The sequence below is a fragment of the Sceloporus occidentalis genome, unplaced genomic scaffold (assembly GCF_023333645.1).
Source record: "Sceloporus occidentalis isolate IW3139 unplaced genomic scaffold, rSceOcc1.0.p SCAF_68, whole genome shotgun sequence".
Classification (NCBI taxonomy): domain Eukaryota; kingdom Metazoa; phylum Chordata; class Lepidosauria; order Squamata; family Phrynosomatidae; genus Sceloporus; species Sceloporus occidentalis.
In genome coordinates, this window is record NW_028317048.1 from 833,431 (window position 1) to 857,360 (window position 23,930).

General features: G+C 45.2%; 1 protein-coding gene across 1 annotated transcript in view; it reads right to left on the reverse strand.

The window, feature by feature from the left end:
* The window catches only part of LOC149286475 (short transient receptor potential channel 4-like), a 75,455-nt gene that overhangs the window by 13,271 nt on the left and 38,254 nt on the right, over positions 1-23,930 (reverse strand). The window lies entirely within an intron of this gene.

The window sequence follows — 23,930 nt, forward strand, 5'->3', positions numbered from 1 at the left end:
TTTTTTATTTAATTTGTCATCAACTGTAGTGTAAGTGCTGTTGAGTTGACAGTGCACCCAGTGTCTCAGTGGCACTGGGGTGCCCTTGCCCTGGGCTGGCACTAGTGCCTACTGCCTGTCCTGCTTAAATAAATTAAATAGAATTTATAAATAATAATTTAATAGAGTCTATAATTTAATAGTTCATTATAATATTATATATATATATATATTTGTCAGTCATATATATATATATACTATAGTATACTAGTGTAGAGTGTACTGTAGACATTCATCTACTAGTGTCTAATTTAAAATCGGTAATATTAATTAATATAATTAATAATTGAATTCATTATAAAATTATATATATATTTGTCAGTTATAGTTAGTAATAGTATACTAGTGTAGAGTGTACTGTAGACATTCAAGACATCTACTATTGTCTAATCTAAAATCAGTAATATCAATAATTCTATAATTCTTTCTTATCTTAATAGTTAATTAAATTAGCTATAAATAAAAGTAATATTATTAATTAATTACTACTAGCGTATAGTTCAGCTAATCTTATTAGTACTGGTGCTGCAGCTCTATAGTTTGTGCTTTGTTTTAGCAACAGCAAGAGACCAAGTCAATTTTTCTTAATTAATAATCTTTCATTTTATTTCATTTGTTTTGCTCACCTCAGTCCATCAGTGAAGTGAACTTGTTGGGCTAGTGAGTGCAGCCGCATAAGTGCTGTGTGTTTTTGTTCAGCAAGCAGTGAAGCTAACTGTTTTGCTGTGACATTTTATTTTATTTCTAATTCTTTTCAAGAAAAATTGACTGTGACGAGCTGTACTAAGCAAAGCTTCAAGCTACTAGCTGTAGTACTAAAATAATTCTAATCTTCTTTAATCTTAATCTATAATATATTATAAATAATATATAACAATATAAATTCTAATTCATAATCTATAATATAAGTAATTCTAATTCTAAATTCTAATTCATAATCTATATTCTTCTATCTATAATACATAATATATAAGTAAATTATTTCTAATCTATTAATATTATATAACTTAATATTAATTAATAAATCATACTGAATCTGATTTAACCTCACTTTAGCTTAGTGGGTTTGAGAGCGTCTGCCTAGAGGTAGACTTATAGTAAGGAAATATAGCTTTAGGCTAGCATAGTAGTAGGCTAAGCTCTTAGGCCCGTGTAAATTCAAATTAAAAATAAAATACTGCTAGTTATTAAATAGTTAATCTTGAGTTAATAATTTAAATAACTTTAGCGCTTTGCCAGATTGCACACAACAGCACAGTGCAGTAGTGCATAGTTTAACTTTTTAAGCAGTAGCACTGAAGAGAACTTCCTCTAATTTTTTTGTCTTTAATTCGTTTTTTTTGGTTTTTTTTTATAGTTTTTTAAACACTACACTACACTACACACACAACACAAAATTTTAAATGGATCCTCCTTTTGGGACTAAGGAGGGACAAGCTCCATCTACCACCACCACCACCAGTTCTAAGATGCAGCCTTTGTGTCAGTCTAGTCGGCCAAGTAGGCCAAGCTCTCGCTTATCATTTGGGGAAGCATTGCTTGAAGGATCATCAAGTAAAGGAAAGGCACCAAAAGCAGCCAGTAGTAGTGCGGCTAGGCCCACAAGCTCTATGGTTTTTTACGGAAAGCCTAAAGCACCAGAAGCACGTTCAAAGTTAAAGGGTAGCACAAGTAGTACCAGCCCAGTGACTAAAAAGAAGTGCCTTTTGCCCCAAGCAGCATCTTCCCCATCCACAAGCAGCATGCAAGGTACCAAGCAGAGCCAAATTAGCAGCAAGACTCAGAGGGGTCCCAAACAAAAGCGATCTCATTCCTTTGTAGGGAAAACCACCACCACCACCACCACCACCCCCTCTACCACCACTAGTGCTGCGCCTACTGTTCCCACTGGTACCGCCACGCCATGTCCTCCTAGTACCTCTAGCAAGCCACCAAGTCCTTACAAAATTTTTGTAAAGACAGTTAGAGAGAGGGCTACACATAGTGGAACTCCACCTAGCGAGGTAGCAGAGGAGCCTGAGACTGAGAGGCCAAGTGCAGAGTCTATTCTTCCTGCTCGCACTACTACTAGTCATGAGTCTCACGACGATATCAGTCTTAGCTCCAGCCTAGCAGGAATTCCATTCGATCTGGCTAATGAAGAGCTAGACTATGAGCCAGAGGAAGTAGAGGAGATGAGTGGTCAGGAATCAGATTCCTCAGGGAGCAGTGTCCAAATGACTAGTGCACAATTTTCCCCTGAGCCTCCACCTTCTCCGCTACGATCATCACCATCACCACCACCACCAGCAGCAGCAGCAGCAGCAAAAGCTAGCAAATCTAAAGCATTTACCAGTCCCACTATGGCCAGTACTGTTACCACCAGTCCCTCCACCACTAGTTCTGCCTCTGTTCATCCACCCCGAGCAGTAGGAGCAGCACCAAAGGCACACTCCAAGGCTATGCGCGCCCCAATTTGGGAGCACTTTGAAAATGTTGAAGAAGGGCGCTATGGAAAGTGCAAACATTGTGGGAAGCTAATAAGCAGAGGGAAAGTGTCTGGCCATTTTACCAGTGCTAGCATGAAGCATCACCTCAGCACTCAACACAACGCTGTGCTATTGGGGAAAGATGCAGAAGTAAAACTTAGTGCAGGCAGCATAGCTGGTGGCCGTGGAAAAACCCCAACAGCTTCTTCTTCTGAGCCAATAGCAGCAGCAGCAGCAGCAGCAGCAGCAGCAGCTAGTGCTGGCAGCCAGAGACCAAGGCAGGTTGGAGCACTGCATGTCCAGCCCACCCTGGAACAATTTGTGGCATTCCAATCCAAAAGGTCAATGCCCAAACAGCAGGCCAATAAAGTAACGCGACTGATTGGTGAGTTCATTGCTGTTGGAGGGGCATCCTTCTCTATGATCGAAGGGGAGCCTTTCAAACAATTGATGGCGGCTGTGGCTCCACAATATACAGTTCCGTCACGTTCCACTTTCAGCAGGAACATTGTCCCCTCATTGTATCGGTCCTGTGTTGCAGCAGTGAAAGAGGAGCTTTCCAAGGCTGCTGGTCAGTGTGTTCATTTCACTACAGGATTTGTGGAGTGCACCTAGCGGCCAGCATGCCTTTCTTTCTTTGACAGCACACTGGTGGCAGCCCGGTGTGTCTAAGGAAGCTGCTGCAGCAGGCTACCGATCTTTCCTTCTCCATGCAGAAGTGATGGATGAAAAGCACACTTCCCAAAATATTCTGAATGCAATGAGGAAAATGTTTAGCCTTTGGGTGGGAGCAGAGGCGGGCACCAATGTTGAAGTTGGTTTTGTGGTAACTGACGGAGGTGCCAATATGGTGAAAGCGCTGCGAGATGGTCATATTGTTGGTGTGCGCTGTGCAGCCCACATCATCCATCTTGTAGTGAAGGCAGCAATGTCAGAAGGAACTAATGTGGCAGCAGTAGTTCTGTCCCGCTGCAGAAAGATCGCTGGGCACTTTCACCATAGTGTTAAGGCTAGCCAACTTTTGAGGGAAGAGCAAGAGAGGTCAGGTCTTCCCGTACACTGCCTACGCCAGGATGTCAGTACACGGTGGAACTCCACGTTAGACATGCTGGAGAGGATTTTGGAGCAGCAGAGGGCAATCCATAATCTTGCCTCAGAGCACAATATTGGGATTACCTCTCCATTGAATAGGGAGGATTGGACAGTGATCGCCCAGCTAGTGGCAGTCCTTAAACCATTCAGGGATGCCACAGAAAATTTAAGCTCAAACACTGCCAGTCTGGCCCAGGTAATCCCAGTGTTCTCCCATCTAGGCAGCAAGATGGATGTGTTCCTTGGAAACCGTGAGGCTGTTCAAGGTGGCACTCTACATCCTGACGTAGCAGCCATAGCCAGGAAGCTGAAGGATCTGCTAAAAGTACACCTTCGCAAACGAATGGAAGAGAGTCCCGAAATGATGCTAGCGTGCCTTTGCGATCCAAGAATTAAGGGAAAGCTAGCTTTGAAATGTAATGTTCTCAGTAGCTACCGGGAGCAATTGGTCAACAAGGTGCGTGACTGGCAGCGTAAAATGGGAATGCTGTCCGAGGAGGGAGAGGTGCAGGAGGAGGAAGAGATGATGTGGTCTGCTACTCCTAGCAGCAGCATCAGCAGCAGTGCCACAAGCAGCACAACACAGCTGAGTGGAGCAGCTGCGTTTTGGGAAGAGGCACTTGGGAGTATAGTTGGACCATCTGGCAGAGCTAGCAGCAGAAAGGAGAGTAGTGCTGCTGAAATGGTCAAACTTTACCTCTGTGAAGTTCCTTCTGCGCCTAATGTTGATCCTCTTAGCTACTGGGATGAAAAGAAGAGTGTGTGGCCTGCACTCTCATGGGTTGCGCAGCAGCTACTATCATGTCCGCCAACCACTGTTCAAAGTGAGCGCATGTTTTCTATGACTGGAAACATACTGAGTCCACAGCGCTCACGCATGGCACCTCATCTGATGGAGCAGATTGAATCTGCCCAAGTTGGGTTACCCAGCTCTTAGCTTGGAAAGTTAATTTTTTTTCTCTGTAATGTTTAAGGTAGTTTCTCCCCCTGGTTGCACGTGTTTGTGGTGTGGCAACGTCTGCTACCTCCGCCGGTGTAGCCAATTTACGATAGGGCCTAGTGTCTGAGTTCTGGAAGTCCGCTCCCAAACGCCATGGACTGACAGACTTTCATGCTTTGCCCTGGGGTGAAACAGGTGAGCGGGTCGCCAATTGCCCAATCATTCGCCTTTCCCAATGCTGCTGCTGCTGGTGGTGGTGGTGCCAGCGTCTCTTCTCTGCCAGTTCGCTTCCTGGCTAGTGTCATGCCTCAAATGTCCCTAATGGAGAGGGTAGTTTCTCCCCCTGGTTGCACTTGCTGCGGTGTGGCAATGCCTGCTACCTCCGCCGGTGTAGCCAATTTACGCTAGGGCCTAGTGTCTGAGTTCTGGAAGTCTGCTCCTAAACGCCAAGGACTGACAGTCTTTGGATGCTTTGCCCTGGGGTGAAACAGGTGAGCGGGTCGTCAATTGCCCACTCATTCACCGTTTCTAATGCTGCTACTGCTGCTGCTGGTGGTGGTGCCAGCGTCTCTTCTCTGCCAGTTCGCTTCCTGGCTGAAATCATGCCTCAAATGTCCCTAATGGTAAGGACAGTTTCTCCCCCCTGGTTGCACTTGCTGCGGTGTGGCAACGCCTGCTACCTCCGCCAGTGTAGCCAGCTTACGCTAGGGCCTTGTGTCTGAGTTCTGGAAGTCCGCTCCCAAACGCCAAGGACTGACAGTGTTTGGATGCTTTGCCCTGGGGTGAAACAGGGGAGCGGGTCGCCAATTGCCCACTCATTCGCCTTTTCCAATGCTGCTGCTGCTGCTGCTGCTGGTGGTGCCAGCGTCTCTTCTCTGCCAGTTCGCTTCCTGGCTAGTGTCATGCCTTAAATGTCCCTAATGGAGAGGGTAGTTTCTCCCCCCTGGCTGCGTCTGTTTGCGGTGTGGCAACGCCTGCTACCTCCGCCGGTGTAGCCAGCTTACGCTAGGGCCTTGTGTCTGAGTTCTGGAAGTCGGCTCCCAAACGCCAAGGACTGACAGTCTTTGGATGCTTTGCCCTGGGGTGAAACAGGTGAGCGGGTCGCCAATTGCCCACTCATTCGCCTTTTCCAATGCTGCTGCTGCTGGTGGTGGTGCCAGCGTCTCTTCTCTGCCAGTTCGCTTCCTGGCTAGTGTCATGCCTCAAATGTCCCTAATGGTAAGGGCAGTTTCTCCCCCCTGGTTGCACTTGCTGCGGTGTGGCAATGCCTGCTACCTCCGCCAGTGTAGCCAGCTTACGCTAGAGCCTTGTGTCTGAGTTCTGGAAGTCCGCTCCCAAACGGCAAGGACTGACAGTGTTTGGATGCTTTGCCCTGGGGTGAAACAGGTGAGTGGGTCGCCAATTGTCCACTCATTCGCCTTTACCAATTCTGCTGCTGCTGCTGCTGGTGGTGCCAGCGTCTCTTCAATGCCAGTTCGCTTCCTGGCTGGTGTCATGCCTCAAATGTCCCTAATGGTAAGGGCAGTTTCTCCCCCCTGGTTGCACTTGCTGCGGTGTGGCAACGCCTGCTACCTCCGCCAGTGTAGCCAGCTTACGCTAGGGCCTTGTGTCTGAGCTCTGGAAGTCTGCTGCCAAGCGTCTAAGACTGACAGTGTTTGGGTGCTTTGCCCTGGGGTGAAACAGGTGAGTGGGTCGCCAATTCCCAATTCATTCGCCTTTCCCATTTTTCAATGCTGCTGCTGGTGGTGGTTGTGGTGGTGGTGCCAGCATCTCTTCTGTGCCAGTTCGCTTCCTGGCTAGAGTCATGCCCAAAATGTCCCTAACGGTAAGGGCAGTTTCTCCCCCCTGGCTGCCTCTGTCTGCGGTGTGGCAACGCCTGCTACCTCCGCCGGAGTGGCCAGCTTACGCTAGGGCCTAGTGTCTGAGCTCTGGAAGTCTGCTGCCAAATGTCTAAGACTGACAGTGTTTGGGTGCTTTGCCCTGGGGTGAAACAGGTGAGTGGGTCGCCAATTGCCCACTCATTCGCCTTTCCCATTTTTCAATGCTGCTGCTGGTGGTGGTTGTGGTGGTGCCAGCATCTCTTCTGTGCCAGTTCGCTTCCTGGCTAGAGTCATGCCCAAAATGTCCCTAACGGTAAGGGCAGTTTCTCCCCCCTGGCTGCCTCTGTCTGCGGTGTGGCAACGCCTGCTACCTCCGTCGGAGTGGCCAGCTTACGCTAGGGCCTAGTGTCTGAGCTCTGGAAGTCTGCTGCCAAACGTCTAAGACTGACAGTGTTTGGGTGCTTTGCCCTGGGGTGAAACAGGTGAGTGGGTCGCCAATTGCCCACTCATTCGCCTTTCCCATTTTTCAATGCTGCTGCTGGTGGTGGTTGTGGTGGTGGTGCCAGCATCTCTTCTGTGCCAGTTCGCTTCCTGGCTAGAGTCATGCCCAAAATGTCCCTAACGGTAAGGGCAGTTTCTCCCCCCTGGCTGCCTCTGTCTGCGGTGTGGCAACGCCTGCTACCTCCGCCGGAGTGGCCAGCTTACGCTAGGGCCTAGTGTCTGAGCTCTGGAAGTATGCTGCCAAACGTCTAAGACTGACAGTGTTTGGGTGCTTTGCCCTGGGGTGAAACAGGTGAGTGGGTCGCCAATTGCCCACTCATTCGCCTTTCCCATTTTTCAATGCTGCTGCTGGTGGTGGTTGTGGTGGTGGTTGTGGTGGTGCCAGCATCTCTTCTGTGCCAGTTCGCTTCCTGGCTAGAGTCATGCCCAAAATGTCCCTAATGGTAAGGGCAGTTTCTCCCCCCTGGCTGCGTCTGTTTGCGGTGTGGCAACGCCTGCTACCTCCGCCGGAGTGGCCAGCTTACGCTAGGGCCTAGTGTCTGAGCTCTGGAAGTCTGCTGCCAAACGTCTAAGACTGACAGTGTTTGGGTGCTTTGCCCTGGGGTGAAACAGGTGAGTGGGTCGCCAATTGCCCACTCATTCGCCTTTCCCATTTTTCAATGCTGCTGGTGGTGGTGGTTGTGGTGGTGCCAGCATCTCTTCTGTGCCAGTTCGCTTCCTGGCTAGAGTCATGCCCAAAATGTCCCTAATGGTAAGGGCAGTTTCTCCTCCCTGGCTGCGTCTGTTTGCGGTGTGGCAACGCCTGCTACCTCCGCCGGAGTGGCCAGCTTACGCTAGGGCCTTGTGTCTGAGCTCTGGAAGTCCGCTGCCAAACGTCTAGGACTGACAGTGTTTGGATGCTTTGCTCTGGGGTGAAACAGGTGAGTGGGTCGCCAATTGCCCACTCATTCGCCTTTTCCATTTCCTTTTCCATTTCCATTTCATTATTTTCCTTCTGATACACAACCAACCAACCAAACATAACACACACAATAACACAAATAACACAGTGACATAACACATAACACATATAACACACAGTGACAACACACATAACACATACACGTACAATGCACAAATCACAAGGACCTTTCCTCTTGTTATTTGTCCTGGCCTTCACTTCTACACTCACTAGCATTAACGCTATAACTCACACTTCATACTATAACATTTTTCCATCCACATACCTGCCAACAGACCCAACTTTTTCAGGGACAGTCCTGCTTTTTTCCAGTCCTGTCCCATCTAATTTAGCTATCTAGGTATGCAAATACACGTTGGTAGTTATAGCTCGGTAGGTAGCACTAGTATAAACATTAAATAAATATAATAAAGTACTAAATAATAAATCTAACTTTAAAATACATTTAAATAAACCCCTTAATTTTTTAAAACCCATTAAAATTAAAATTAAATTATTATTTAGAAATAATACATCTTTAACCAAACCAGTGCACTGCTACTAATCTTAAACATAACCGTACATTAACCCTAAGCTATTTTTTAGTTCTTGTCCAACATTTTTCCATCCGCATACCTGCCAACACACCTAAGATTTTGGTGGACAGTCCTGCTTTTTTCCAGTCCTGTCCAGTAAAAGTTGGGTTGTTGTAAAGTATGCCATTGTGAATAGGTAGCAAATGTTAGGCATGTATTACAAGTGGTCCAAAATCAATTTAAAAATGTAAAATAATCCCTATTCTTTTATTAAACATCTATGGATGATGATCTTGTGTATGATAAACGGAGGCCAAGTTCCTTGGAGCATTTGTCTCTAGGTCATTTTGTGTACAGTACACCTCAGTACGTGTGTGCAACTCTATTGGTCGTTTCAGCAGGGGGCTGGCCTGCCATCAACGAATGAAGTGCGTTCTGCAATTCACTCGTTGATGCCAGACCAGCCCCCTGCCGAAACGATCAATAGAGTTGCACACACGTTCCTTCACGGCAGCTGCTGCTGCTCCGATGTGTTGTTAACCCCGTATTAACCCCTGCTAGGCAACCGGGAAGGAAACGAAGATTAAACGAGCACGAAGAATGTCCGCGAATATTCGCCCGAAGAGAAGACAGGAACGGGCGAATATTCGCGGAATACGAAGGTTATTTTTCCCCCGAAGACGAGCACGAAGACGAACACGAAGAGCCCCCTGGTGCCCAAGTCTACTAATCACAGACATCTAAGTGAGACATGGGTTGCAGTATATGGGTCAAGGAGCAGGATTGAGACTATTAAGGTACAGGTCACAGCAGTTTAACTCCTTAAGGACCTGGACTTCTTTTTTGCACAATGTGGCAATGGCTGTTTTAATATTTCTGCTGTGCTCGTGTTTAGCTGTAATTTTCTTCTCTATCATTTAGTGAACCCACACAAATTACATATTGTTTTTTCAGGGCAAGAAGGGCTTTCTTTAGATATTACTATCTTGATCATATCATCTAATTTACTATAAAAATATAAAATATGGTGAAAAATTTTAAAAAGCACTTTTTTCTTTTATTTGAAAAATATTTTACTGATCTACAGGGGTGTAAGTATAAACCATAGGGTCCTAGTGGAAAAATTGCGCAGGGGTCCCCAAGCTTCACTAAGCAACATGTCTCACAGTGCCACTTTTGCCCCAAACAGCTTAACGGTGCCATTCTAACCCCCAAAAAGCCTGTTTATGCCATATTTGCCCCAGCTTGTCAGTGCCCCCAAACAGCTAACATGTGCCATCATTGCCCCCAAACAACTTGTCTGTGCCTTCTTTGCCCCTTGTCACTGTTATTCACTAACAAACATTTACAAATTCATTCTAACGTACACTTCATCTCACCCCCACTTACGCATCCATGTTCACACACAAACACTTACACATCCATGCTCACACACACACAATTACACATCCATGCTCACACATGCACAATTACACATCCAAGCTCACACACAATTACACATCCAAGCTCACACACAATTTTACCCAATTTTAGAAATACCCAATGTTTTCATGTTTTCATCTTTGAAGCCAGTCAGTTCAACTTACCCCATCAAACCATATATTTTTTCAAACTAGACACCCATGGGTATTTCAAATGCTGGTATTTAAACTCTTTCCATGACAGGGGTTTTGGGAAGATACAATGCCAATTTTAAGACTTGCTGAGTAACTATATTTTAAAATTGTTTAGACGTCCATTTTTTGCTCATATTTTCTTTAAATTCGATGATTCCTCTTATGATGTCATGGTGAAATAACTGTGGTGTTTTTTATTTTTATATATTTTTGTTAACTACTTTTACTCACTGTAAACTATGCAAAGATATACACTCACTGGCCACATTATTAGGTACACCTTGCTAGCACCAGGTTGGACCACCTTTTGCCTTCAGAACTGCCTTCATTCTTCGTGACATGGTTTATACAAGGTACTGGAAACATTACTCAGAGATTTTCGTCCATATGGACATGATGGCATGACGCAGTTGCTGCAGATTTGTCGGCTGCACATTTATGATGTGAATCTTCCGTTCCACGACATCCCAAAGGTGCTCTATTTGATTGAGATCTGGTGACTGTGGAGGCCATTGGAGTTCAGTGAACTCATTGTCATGTTCAAAAAACCAGTTTGAGATGATGTGAGCTTTGTGACATGGTGCATTATCCTGCTGGAAGTAGCCATCAGAAGATGGGTATACTGTGGTCATAAAGGGATGGACAGGGTGCCAAAGTGTGCCAAGAAAATGTCCCCCACACCATTACACCACCACCATCATCCTGAACCGTTGATACAAGGTAGGATGGATCCACGCTTTCATGTTGTTTACGCCAAAACCTGACCCTGCCATCTGTATGTCGCAACTGGAATCGAGACTCATCATACCAGGCAAATTAATTCCAGTTTTCCATTGTCAAATTTTGGTGAGCCTGTGCAAATTGTAGCCTCAGCTTCCTGTTCTTAGCTGACAGGAGTGGCACCTGGTGTGGTCTTCTGCTGCTGTAGCCCATCTGCTTCAAGGTTCGATGTGTTGTGCGTTCAGAGATGGTATTCTGGATACCTTGTTTGTAACGAGTGGTTATTAAAGTTACTGTTGCCTTTCTGTCATCTCAAACCAGTCAACAAGGCATTTTCGTCCACACAACTGCCGCTCACTGGATATTTCTTTTTTTCTGACCATTCTCTATAAACCCTAGAGATGGTTGTGCCTGAAAATCTCAGTAGATCAGCAGTTTCTGAAATTCTCAGACCAGCCCGTCTGTCACAACAACCATGCCATGTTCAAAGTTCTGATGCTCAGTTTGAACTTCAGCAAGCTGTCTTGACCACGTGTACATGCCTACATGCATTGAGTTGCTGCCATGTGATTGGCTGATTAGCTATATGTGTTAACAAGCAGTTGAACAGGTGTACTTAATAAAGTGGCCAGTGAGTGTATGTAATCACAACACTGCCTGTCACAACAAATCATAGAACATCAATGGATTATACACATGTACATCTGTTAATGTTGTGTATATGATCCAGTGCAGCAAATGTGAAGCAGTATGTTACGTTGGAAAAAAACGTAACCTAAGGGTGAACCTATGGAGACACTCCATTAACAGACACAACAAAACTAATAACTGCACCCCGGTTGGCCACCACTTCACCCAGACGGACCTCTCCGTTAACAGACACAATGAAAATAATAACTGCACCGCAGTCAGTCACTCTAACAGATCACTGCATTATGAACCTCAGGATAAAAGTATTGAAGGGGAACACACAAGCCAGATAAACTTGAAATAAAGATGATTAACCATTTCAACACTTGAAGGTAGGATTCCTGTCACATTACCAGTACTTTGTATGATATTTTCTGTGATGTTACTCTAATTTATGCATTGTCTCCGTGATACAGGGCCAACTTGGTTTCAAACTGGCTAAACTTATATACAAACACCTTAAACTGCTAACCTGTACATTAAATCAGTCTCTGTCCTCCTCTTAAATCACTATACTGCTCCCCATGCCTCACTTAGATGTCTCTGGTTAGTGTTGCTTTTGTCTTGACAAAGGGAGATTTATACTCTCCAAAGCTCATCCTAAAACTGGAATGTTAGTCCAATAAAGTATATATGTAGTATAAGTATTATTTTTTTTATGCTTAAAAAATATATTAAAGACTGACTAAAGAAATAAAACATGTGAGTTTCCTTACAGTAAAAGCAGGAAAAACTATTATTTATTTTGCCTGAAATATAATTTTGCCAGCCTAGTCCGCTATAAGCAGTTCTATGACATAGAACCAAAAAATATATATATATATAACGGTTACCGTATGTAAGACATCTTCACAGCCTTAAAATCTGTATGTTTGTATAGACATCCAGAACTACACGTAATTGCCCATAAATGCTTACTGACACTTTAGTAAGAGCTATAAGAATATTTATTGCTTAATTATCTGCAGAGAACATCTTAGTCTGTAAACTGCCATTTCAGTCAAAGAAGTCATAGAGTATGTCAAAATAAGCATCAATTCTGATCTTGAATAGCAATATTATTTCACAGGTATTTTAACACTCATGTAACAAGTTGTTTCATCTGAAATAGCACATTTGTCTAACCCTTCCAGTTTTCATATCTTGCACTTGCAAATATCAATAAAAATTCTTCTTCAGACACAGTCTAATGTGCTTTACTTCATCTCACCTAACCGTTTTATGATGTGTCGCTCGCTATTTGTTGTACCTTTTTATAGCAATACAGTAGAGCTACATGTACAGGTACAAAAATGCAAAAGGAATGCAATCAAACTGGCATATGTATCTTTGGTATCCAAGAGTTCTTTAACCCTTGGGTCTTTGGATTTTCACTAATAATACATATATGAGCAATAACATACATATCTATGAAATATGATATCTATGAAATATCTTTCTTTTGTTGTTGAATAACTATCTGTATTCGCTGAACTGGCCCCTTGAGGAATGAACTTCATTTATCTGCTCCAATAGAACTATTCATCCAATATCTTTGTGTTCAGCTGTAACCAAGCCTTTGTTGCTTAAGCATGAAGGCATGTTTTCTCAACAATGGTGTTAGGTAGATGACTTGTTCTCCTACATTTCAGTTTTATGTCACTCTAACTCTAGTTTCATTAACCAGCCAGTGTTCAGCTACAGTCAACACTTTTTATTATGAAGACTTTTTAAACTCGTACTGATGTACATGTTCATCATTATTAACCACAAGTCCAACTTTACTTTACATTCAAATTCAGACTTAGTTGTCCAATACATTTTAGTGCCAGCTCTTGCAAACAATGTTGCTTCATAAGACAAGTAGATCAATCACCATTGTAACCACCATTGCATTTATTTAAAGAAGTCTAATAACCTAAGTAATCTAGTAACCTAATTTGGTTCTTTGAGATCCAGAAGCCATTGTATTAGACAACACTGCATGAATAATTCATAAACTGTGCCACTATTGGGATTAAAGGGCTTTCGCATTTTCCTGTGCATGATCCATGGCAAAACTTCAATAATTAATGTATTAGATTTTTTTTCAAACCAATAAAATATTAGGAACGGCAATGGATTAGTCAGGGACTGATTTAAGATTTTTCATTTTTTTTTGTTCTGGAACATGAAATTACCTGAAGCAATCCAATAACTCCCCATATTAGAAGAAAAATATTTAATTATATCCTATATATAGGTATATTGTGTCTGCTAGTTTTCTTACTTATAATTAAAACCTGCATCTGTTACAGGGACTTTCTAGTCCCCCAAAAATGTCTTTGAATTTTAAACACATATTAGTGTATGTCTAGTTTACTAAATTAAAAAAATATATATTTTTAATGTATAGTAGAACTCCATGTAGAATTGACTCAGATATGCATTTTGCATTAAAATAGTACTGGTATGGCTGCACACTGCAAAAATGTAAGTGTAGTGTGTGGCCGTGTGTATCCATCATGCAACTGACCCTAAGTATTTAATCCCCAGCCCATTCCTGGGGGCAGGAGGGTCCTACTGGATCTATAAATAAAAATATGGACATGTATGAAAAATTTTTAGAACAAGGATCAATGCTTGCGAGAAAGGAACCAGTGCCAAAGAGTCCCTTAATAATGGGGCTCCTACTCTATAATATTGAATGTGCAATAGTTAACAATGTATATTATAATTTCTATTTAGAATTTAGTTCCTTCCATCCCTTTCTATGAGGGCTTTGGCAGTTAGTAGCTTCAATAATAAAACATGAAAACAGCTTTTGTTAAATAGCATGGATTCTGCTGAGCACAATCCACTATCAATAAGTATCTAACAGTGTCAGCCTATTCTATTTGCACATACATGTACATGTAGGAGGGCCCCTACCGGCTACCTCAACTGGTCTCAACCCAAAACCAACTGTTTTTAAACAAAGTACACAAAACATCAATAAATCCTCTAAATATAAGTCAGTTTTTCTTTGACCAGTCAGCATGTTGTTAATCACTCTCTATTATTAAAAAGTGTTGTTCAGAAAACATTACATAAACCATATATTCAATTTATTTATAGAGCTGTGGGAATGTACAAAACTACACAAAACAAGCTGGTTTTTTATAATTTGTTAGCCTTCTGGTCCCCTGCTAATATTCTCCCACATTACATTCTATTCTATTTTTACTGCTACTTCACAAAGTTATGAGTGGAAAACAAATTATAGAAAATAGCTTGCATTTTTTAACTCTTTGATAGCCCAAAGAATAATGGTCTTTATAGCATTGATGGACCATACTGTAAATATGTTTAAATATCCCAAAGAGAGTATGATGTCAGAAAATAGAACCTAATACTTGTTGCTGTTTAAATTAAGAATATATACCAAAACATATTTTGTTAAGATTATTATAATGTAAGTCAGGGTACTAAATGGCACCTCAAGTTAAGACCCACCAGGTCAATAAGGTAGAAACCTAACATAGATAGACACCGCTTTGCGCTGCCCACCCACAAGTTACCAATAGAGAATGCAATTTATAGCAAATGGGACAGGAGTCTCTGGCTGGCAGACATACTGCTGACTCTTGGCAAGTGGCAAGACTTGAGACTCTAGGCAGGCAGCTAGGAGCGAGACTGTTGGCAGACAGAAGGCAGAAGTAAACACAGACCCCAAATTCAGGGGTCAGATGGTAAGCAAGTTTGAATACAAATCCAAAATCGTTACCTGTGAGTCAGGCCACAGGATACAGGATACGGTATGGGGTAGGAGAGGAGGGAACGAGGAACTGGATGAGGGTTGGTGATGGATAGGGTCAGATTTATCAAATGTCAAGTTGCAGCAGAACAACAAATGAGCAAGTTGGAAAAAGAAAACTCCATTGACAATATCAAGGTTGCATTTGCATTTAGCTTGGACACACAAGCGAATCCTCAGCTGGGGCGAATCTCCTAAGTGACATCTCTAAGTGAGGAGTTACAAGCAAAGAAGGAGAGTATATTCATTACTATTGCAAGGAGGAGCACTGTTTGTTTGTGTTGTGTTCAGTGTAAAGTTTTGTTGAAAAAAGCAAAAAAAAAAGGGTAAGGGCTATTTCAGGTGTGTTGCTAATTAAGTAACCTTCTCTGTGAGTTTTGCTTGGCTTTTGCAGTTGCATTTAGCTTGGACACACAAGCGAATCCTGAGCTGGGGCGAATCTCCTAAGTGACATCTCTAAGTGAGGAGTTACAAGCAAAGAAGGAGTTAAAAAGCAAGAAGGAGGATAAAGTATAAATCCTTGTGATTCCATATAATATATTTATATATATATTTTGCGCCTTACTGTCTGTTTTTGCCAGTTATTTGAGCTATCCCCATTGCCAAGACGTCCTCCATGTTTGACAATGCGGTCAGGTGTACATCCTGCTCAATGTATGCAATCCTTGAGCAACGCTTCGAAGGTGCATATTGCTGTGCGAGATGTGTGCGTGTTGCTCATTTGGAAGCACAAATCCTGAGTCTAGAGGAGCAACTGGCAACACTGAGATCTATTGACAACTTGGAGAGGAGTCTGCTGCTCACTGAGCAAGCTCTCTCGCAGGTAGAGGTGAGGGAGGATAGTGGGATGGAGGTACAGGACAGTCAGGCAGCTAGCTGGGTTACATTTAGAAGGCGGGGTAGGGGGAAAAGCGCCAGGGAGGCTAGTCCTGATCTAGCACACCCCAACAAGTTTGCCCGGTTGGCAGATGAGGGGGATGTTAGTTCAGAGTTAGCAGTACTGCAGCAAGTCACTGCCTCTGACGACCAGAGGGGTGTCTGCTCCAGTAAGGAGGGAAGGAGGAGCGCAGGGCAGGCCAGACAGGTGCTGGTGGTGGGGGACTCAATTATTAGGGGGACAGACAGGGCGATCTGTCACAAAGACCGGGATCGCCGAACAGTGTGTTGTCTGCCTGGCGCTCGAGTTCGGCACATCGCTGATCGGGTTGACAGATTACTGGGAGGGGCTGGAGAAGACCCAGCAGTCATGGTGCACATTGGCACCAATGACAAAGTGAGAGGTAGGCGGAGTGTCCTTAAAAATGATTTCAGGGACTTCGGTAGCAAGCTTAAGGCAAGGACCTCCAAGGTAGTATTTTCTGAAATATTACCTGTACCACGTGCCACACCAGAGAGGCAGCGGGAGATTAGGGAGCTAAACAAGTGGCTCAGAAGCTGGTGTAAGAAGGAGGGGTTTGGGTTCATGGAGAACTGGGCCAACTTTTCTACGGTAGGGACGGGCTGCACCTCAATGGGGAGGGTGCAGCTGTGCTCGGAGAGAAGATGGCCAGAAGGGTGGAGGAGTGTTTAAACTAGGGAAAGGGGGGGAGGGAAACTACAATATAGAAGGGGAAGATAGTGTAGATAGAGAGCTGGGGCTTATAAATGTACCTGGGGGTGGAACGGAGGGAGGGGTTAGAATAGTTAATAGGGATAGGCTTCATAGGGAAAAAAAACATACACCTCTAAATTGTATGCTTACTAATGCCAGAAGTCTGACCAATAAAACTGACGAACTGGAGTTAATAATGTCTGAAGAAAATTATGACATAGTGGGTATAACAGAGACATGGTTGGATGATAGCTATGACTGGGCGGTTAACATACAGGGTTATAGTCTATTCAGGAAGGATCGAAAAAAACGAAAAGGGGGAGGAGTTTGCCTTTATGTAACGTCCAGCCTAAAGGCCACACTGCGGGAGAATATATGTGAGGGAAATGATAATGTGGAGTCATTATGGGTAGAAATATATGGAAAGAAAAATAATAAAATACTGATCGGGGTTTACTATAAGCCACCAAATATAATGGAAGCAGCAGAAGATCAATTATTAAAGCAAATAAACAAGGCAGCTAATCACAATGAGGTGGTTATTATGGGGGAATTTAACTATCCCGACATAAACTGGGAAACCGAGACCTGTGAATCTCATAAAGGAAACCGGTTTCTGACTATCAGTAAGGATAATTATCTGTCCCAAATGGTACAGGACCCGACCAGAGGGGGCGCCCTACTGGACTTAATATTAACCAACAGACCTGACAGAGTAACTAATGTGCAGGTCAGGGGCATCTAGGAAATAGTGATCACAATATGATACATTATAACTTGTCCTTCAATAAGGGAACTCTTAGAGGAGCCACAAGAACTATGAACTTTAGGAAGGCAAAGTTTGATCAACTAAGAGAAGCCCTTAACACTGTAAATTGTGAAAATGTCCTCAAAAACAAGAGTACAGACACTCAATGGGAGATTTTTAAGAATATCTTAAATTCTCACTGTGAAAGGTACATACCGTATGGGAATAAGAGAGTCAGGAACAAGAGAAAACCAATGTGGATAAATAAAAATGTAAAGGGGGCAATAAATGGCAAAAAAAAGGCATTTAAGCTACTAAAACAGGATGCAGTGAGGAAGCACTAAAAAGCTATCGGGAAAAAAATAAAATATGTAAAAATCAGATAAAAGCAGCAAAATTGGAGACAGAAAGACTCATTGTCAAAGAGAGTAAAACAAACCCCAAAATGTTCTTTAACTATATAAATAGTAAAAAGGTTAAAAATGAAAGCGTTGGCCCCTTAAAAAGTAATGAGGGAGAAGTTATAGACGGGGATCAGGAAAAAGCTAATCTATTAAATATATTCTTCTCTGCTGTATTCACAGAGGAAAATGAAATGCCAGGTAATATACAGCAGGATGAGATAAATGCCCCAGTACATGTCGCCTGTCTAACCCAGGAAGAAGTGCAGTGCCGCCTAAAAAAAATCAAAAGAGACAAATCACCAGGTCCAGATGGCATTCACCCCCGGCTTCTGAGGGAGTTAAGTAATGTAATAGACAGACCCCTATTTCTAATATTCAAGGACTCTATAGTGACAGGGTCTGTTCCCCAGGACTGGCGCATAGCAAATGTTGTGCCAATATTCAAAAAGGGGACAAAAAGTGATCCGGGGAATTATAGGCCTGTTAGTTTAACTTCTGTTGTGTGTAAACTGTTTGAGGGTTTCCTAAGAGATGCTATTTTGGAGTATCTCAATGAAAATAAATGTATGACTCCATATCAGCATGGGTTTACAAGGGATCAGTCCTGTCAAACTAACCTGATCAGCTTTTATGAGGAGGTGAGCTCCAGACTGGATCGGGGTAAATCGCTGGATGTCGTATATCTGGATTTTTCCAAAGCATTTGATACGGTGCCACATAAAAGGCTGGTACATAAAATGAGAATGCTTGGGCTGGGGGAGAATGTGTGTATGTGGGTAAGTAACTGGCTCAGTGATAGGAAACAGAGGGTGGTTATTAATGGTATTGTCACTGTTTCGCTGGACTATTAAGGAAGGTCGTCCCCGCAGAAGTTCTTCCGCCCAAACTACCGCTACTGAGAGGGGAATTCCCGGCAGCAGCAGTCCAGGACTTAGACGATCCCAACAGTGGACAACCTCCCACCAGCTGGAGATAGATTCTGAGCGGCAGCAGCCGCGGCAAGGCACAGCACGAGACAGGAGCACAAATCAGGATAGTCAGACGAGCCAGGGGTCTGATACACGGAGCGGGTAGTCGGACGAGCCAGGGGTCTGATACACGGAGCAGGTAGTCGGACGAGTCAGGGGTCTGATACACGGAGCAGGTAGTCGGACGAGCCAGGGTTCAAAACCAGAGATAACAAGCAAAGGTACCGAATCGTGGAGCAAGGGAGAGTCAGGCAAGCCGAAGGTCAAAAACAGGACACCAGATGCACGAGCTAGATACACGAACTGAAGACCACAACAGGGTGCTTGTGAAAGGCACAGCCGGCTTTTAAAACTGGCGCCATTCCACAAGCCCCTCCCAGACCAGGACCAAAACCACGCCCCCCGCCGTCCATCAATCCTCCTGCAACGTGCAGCGTGCCCGGGAGGCGGACCGACGACCGGAGGACGGGTAAGTATACTGGCTCCGGGAACTACTGTTCCCGGGGCCGAAGCCTCCCTGTGTCCCACTACCTCGGGCGGAGGGTCGTCCGCTGTCCGGGAGGATATTTTCCCGGGACCCGCGGACAACCCTTCGCCCGCTACTAGAGCCGCGGGCGGAGGACCGACCGCCGTCCCGAACGGCCGGCGTACGGGACCCGCGGCCAGACCTCCTCCCGGCGGCGTCCGGAGCCGGGACGGAGACACTCCCGGCTGCGTCCGGAGCCGGGACGGAGACACTCCCGGCTGCGTCCGGAGCCGGGACAGTGACATTACCCCCCCTTTGAGGGCCGGCCATAGGCCGACACATACCAGGTTTATGCGGAAATTTCCTATGAAAAGACCGGAGCAAAGCAGGAGCGTGTAGGTCCCGAGCAGGAACCCAAGATCTCTCTTCAGGACCATACCCCTTCCAGTGGACCAGGTAGGAGACGGAGTTCCTAATCTTTCTTGAATCTAAAATAGACTGCACCTCATATTCCACCTGGGAATCAATGACAACAGGACGAGGACGGCGAGTCAATCGGGTAAAGCGGTTACAGGTGAGGGGTTTGAGCAGAGAAACATGAAAAACCCTGGGTATCCTAAGGGAGGGGGGAAGAATTAATTCATAAGCGACCGGGTTGACCTTGCGACGAATTCGAAAAGGGCCGATATAACGGGGGGCAAATTTCATAGACGGAACTTTAAGTCTAAGGTTCTTAGTGGAGAGCCATACCCTATCCCCATTCATGAAGGAGGGACCCAAACGGCGACGCCGATCCGCATAACGCTTATACTTGTGAGCAGCATTAACCAGAGAACGGCGCACTTCGTCCCAAACTAACGGTAATTGTTTTACATATAGGTCTACTGCCGGAACTTGAGAAGGAGCGAAAGAAGAAGGCAAAGAAGAAGGGTGAAAACCATAGTTACAAAAGAAAGGACTAATCTTGGAGGACTCGTGAACAGTATTATTCCTAGCGAATTCAGCCCACGGTAGAAGTAAAGCCCAATCATCCTGGTGTTCATTAATAAAAAGACGTAAAAATTGCTCAAGCGACTGGTTGGTTCTTTCCGTGATACCGTTAGTTTGGGGGTGGTAGGCAGAAGAAAAGGCTAGGGAAACACCCAGAGAGGCACAAAAGGTCCTCCAAAACAGAGCTGTGAATTGCACCCCCCGATCAGACACAACTTGGAGCGGGAGACCGTGCAGACGAACGACATGGTTGACAAACACAGGAACTAACTCCGGGGCCGAGGGTAATTTGGGGAGGGGAACAAAATGAGCCATTTTAGAAAATCGGTCGACTACTACCCAAACGACGGTGAAGCCCTGGGAAGGGGGAAGGTCCACAACAAAATCCATGGCTAAATGTGACCACGGGCGGGAGGGTACGGGCAAGGGTTGAAGTAACCCCGAGGGTTTGACATGAGAGTTTTTAGCAGTAGCACACCTAGTACATGCGGCGACAAAATCTAAGCAGTCAATATGCATAGTAGGCCACCAGAACTGTCTACGAATGAACCGAAAGGTTCGCTGGGCATTAGGGTGACCCGAGGTTAAGGACGCATGACCCCAGGACATAACGCGTTCCCTCTCCCGCTCCGGCACAAACAGGGTGTCCATGGGCCATTTACTATGGACAGGAGCTTTAGCTTGAGCTGAGAGAATACGAGAGACCAAAGTAGAAAATAGATGAGTGGAGACGGAGGCAATAATCTGAGAAGGAGGGATAATAGGTTCAGGTTCAGACTTGGAGTCTAGGTCGGAGACAAACTGCCTGGATAACGCATCCGCTTTGACATTCCTTGATCCAGGCCGGTATGAAATGATAAACAAAAATCTGGAAAGGAATAATGACCACCTGGCCTGTCTAGGGTTCAGTCTTTTAGCGTGACTAAGGTATTCAAGGTTCTTGTGGTCGGTCAAAATTGTGATAGGGTTCCTTGCCCCTTCCAGAAGGTGTCTCCACTCCTGAAGAGCCATAACAATACCTAAAAGTTCACGGTTACCTACATCATAATTCATCTCAGCAGGAGAAAATTTTTTTGAGAAAAAGGCGCACGGATGAAGCCTGTCATTGAAGTCCTTCCTCTGAGAAAGGACTGCTCCCACTCCAACTTCGGAGGCATCAACCTCCACAATAAACGGTTTGGAGGCATCCGGATGACGCAAAATCGGGGCCGAAGCAAAGGCCTTCTTAAGGTGGATAAAGGCCAGGACAGCTTCCCTAGACCAATTCTTGCAGTCAGCACCTTTCTTGGTCATGTTGGTTAGAGGGACTACAATCTTGGAAAAGTTCTGAATGAATTTTCTGTAATAGTTTGCGAAACCTAAAAATCGTTGGAGGGGCCGTAAAGCCTGAGGTTGAGGCCAATCTGAAATCGCCGCAAGTTTAGTAGGATCCATTTCAAAGCCTGATGCGGAAATGATGAAACCCAGGAAGGAGACTCGGGGAACTTCGAACAGGCACTTCTCGAGTTTGGCGTAGAGACGATGCTGGCGCAGGCGCTGCAGGACGATACGTACGTGAAGGCGATGAGACTGTATATCAGAGGAATGAATGAGGATGTCATCTAAATAGACGATAACAAACTGAAGGGAGATATCGCGGAATATGTCATTAACAAACTCCTGGAACACAGCGGGAGCATTGCATAGTCCAAAGGGCATGACCGTATATTCATAGTGGCCCATACGTGTGTTAAAGGCCGTCTTCCATTCATCGCCTTTACGTATCCGAACTAAATTGTACGCTCCCCTGAGATCCAGTTTCGTGAAAACAGTGGAACCCCGCAATCGGTCAAACAATTCCGGAATAAGGGGCAATGGGTACTTGTTCTTGACCGTGATACGATTCAAGCCCCGGTAGTCGATACAAGGTCTTAAGCCCCCATCCTTTTTCTCCACAAAGAAAAATCCGGCACCGGCAGGAGAGGTAGATTTTCTGATGAATCCTCTGTCTAAATTATCTTTAATATACTCTTCAAGCGCTTGAGACTCGGGTAATGACAAAGGATAAATACGACCTCGCGGTGGGAGTGTCCCGGGCAAAAGTTCGATAGGACAATCGTAAGGTCTGTGGGGAGGTAAAACCTCCGCTTGCTTTTTATCGAACACGTCCTTGAATTCAGAATACACCAAGGGTATAGGCGAGGCAGAAACAGAACGAATGGGGGTGGTGGTGGAAAGACATCGCTGGGAACAGTCCAAACCCCAACCTAGGATATCCCCAGTGGACCACTTGATGGTCGGGTTATGGACGCGGAGCCAAGGAAGTCCTAGAACCATAGGGCAGGAGGGGGACGAAATGATATGGAAGGATATGGTTTCACGATGGAACAGGCCCACGGAGAAAAGCAACGGCGACGTCTGGTGTGTGATGAGGGAGGGTTGAAGGGGTCGTCCGTCAATGGCTGAGACGGCGATAGGAGGGTGTACTTCGACGAGAGGAATCTTCTGGAGGAGGGCAAAGGATTTATCAATGAATGAACCAGCAGCCCCAGAGTCAATCATGGCGGAGACTGAAACCTTTCTTCCATCCCATTCCAGCGAAGCAGGAACAAGTAAATTGTTAGAAAACGTAGGAGCGGTACTAAGCTCACCCGGGCAAGGCTCCTTTACTTGGTCCGGGTGCGAGCGTTTCCCGGTTTACTGGGACAAGTGCGAACAAAATGGCCCTTGAGGCCACAGTAGAAACAAAGTCCCTCAGATCTACGGCGAGATCTTTCCATGGTGGATAGTCTGGTGGCTCCCAACTGCATGGGTTCTTCAGAGGATTCAGAAGACATAGAAGGATTCGTAGGAGAGATGGAGCGTGCTTGATGAGAAAAACTGAGTTCACGTTTCATGGCCTTTTGCGACAAACGTTCTCGGATCCGATTGTCCAGCTTGAGTGTCAAGGCGACGAAATCATCCAATTCAGCAGGATGATCCCGGGTGGAAAGTTCGTCTTTAAGCCGTTCTGATAAGCCATCGTAGAAGGCCGCGATGAGAGCTTCGTCGGACCAATTAACCTCAGCTGCAAGAGTCTTAAATTCAATAGCATATTCAGCGACCGAACGGGAGCCCTGGGTGGTATGAAGCAGAGACAAGGACGCTGAAGCAGCTTTGCCTGGGGTGTCGAAAGTCTTCCGGAAGGCCGAAATGAAGGCAGAGCAGTTATACACAAGAGGAGAGTCCCTCTCCCACAAGGGAGAAGCCCAGGCTAGCGCCTTGCCAGACAACAAGGAAATCAGGTATCCCACCTTGGCTCTTTCAGAAGGAAACAAGTGAGGAGTTAGTTCGAATTGAATGGAGCACTGGTTAAGGAAGCCCCGGCAGGCCTCCGGTTCCCCATGGTAGCGAGCGGGAGCAGGGAGTTTCACAGACGAGGGAACGGAGGAAGTCCCGGTGTTCGCAGCAGGAGGAGAAGTCGCGACTGGAGAGGAAGTGGAGGAGGCAGACGGAGAACCCCCAGAGCCAGGATCAGATCTGGCCACCAAAACTTGAATAGCCCGGGCCATTTGGTCTAAAGTGTCCTGTATGCTGGAGAAACGGACTTCATGGGAATCCAGCCGTTGTCCGTGGGTGGAGAGTACCTTGCCAAGCTCAGAAGGATCCATGACCCTGTTGTAATGTCA